This window comes from Phalaenopsis equestris, unplaced genomic scaffold (genome assembly GCF_001263595.1).
Source record: "Phalaenopsis equestris unplaced genomic scaffold, ASM126359v1 Scaffold200117, whole genome shotgun sequence".
Classification (NCBI taxonomy): domain Eukaryota; kingdom Viridiplantae; phylum Streptophyta; class Magnoliopsida; order Asparagales; family Orchidaceae; genus Phalaenopsis; species Phalaenopsis equestris.
Window position 1 is genome coordinate 121,449 of NW_018219955.1, and position 1,223 is coordinate 122,671.

Consider the following 1,223-nt stretch of genomic DNA (forward strand, 5'->3'; position numbering starts at 1 on the left):
TTGTTGCCATAAATTGGCAAGAACATTTCCTTAAATAAAAAGCTTCCAAAACCAAATTTACTGAAGGGTATAGGAACACAAAATTCTACCATGCTTGCATCAATTATCAGAGGAAATGCAACACCATTCACTGCATTAAAGATCAGAATGGTAACTGGCTTAGGAAGGAGGAGGAGATTGCTAAAAGTGCTTTGTCATATTGCCAACAACTCATGAAGGATGATACTACAGATAGAGGTCATATAAATAAACACCTGTTCTCAGAAAGCAAAAAATTTACTGTCAATTTAAAGCTGACTGATATTCCTGAGGAGGAGGAGATTAAGAGAGCCTTGATGTCTATTGATAGCAGCAAATTAGCTGGTCCTGATGGATTTACTGTAGACTTCTACAAGAAAGCTTGGTGGGAAATCAAGGTGGAGACCATACAAGCCATTCAACATTTTTTCAAAGGCCATCCTCTCCCTAATTACTTCAATGTTTCTTCCATTGTTTTCATTCCAAAGAGTTCTATTAAAAACTACTGAAAACATTTCAGAACTATAAGCCTTACCAATGTGATCAGCAAAATCATCAGTAAAATTCTGGTGAACAGACTCCAACCAGTTCTACCTCAACTTATCAGCATAAAACAAGCAGCTTTTGTGAAAGGGATAGGTATAGGAGACCAAATTTTACTAGCCCAAGAACTCTTACAAGATTTGGAGAGACCTTGCAGAGGAGGAAATGTCATTTACAAGTTGGACTTACAGAAGGCTTATGATATGGTCAATTGGGATTTCATTATGGAATGTTTGGAGGCTAGAGGTTTCTCAATAGAATTCTGCCGGATCATTAAAAGATGGTTAGAGGCCAATGCCAACTCAGTCCTCATAAATGGGAAAGCCCATGATTTTTTCCAAGAAAGTAGAGGCCTTAAACAAGGTGACCCTCTCTCCCCAACTATTTTCATTATGGTCTTAGATTATCTCTCAAAACTCATAGATGACCAAGGAAAAAGGAACAGGCTTAATGTCTATCACAATAAGGCTAAGATGGATATAAGCCACTTGATTTAAGCTAATGAAATCCTCATATTCACAAGGGCTACCAAGGGTGCAACTTGATACCTTAATGAGTGTCTGAACAAGTTTCAACAAGTCTCTGGGCTGAAAGTTAATAAAGAAAAATGCCAATTTCTAACAAGCAAGAGAGTTCCTACTCCAATCAGGCAGTGGATGGCA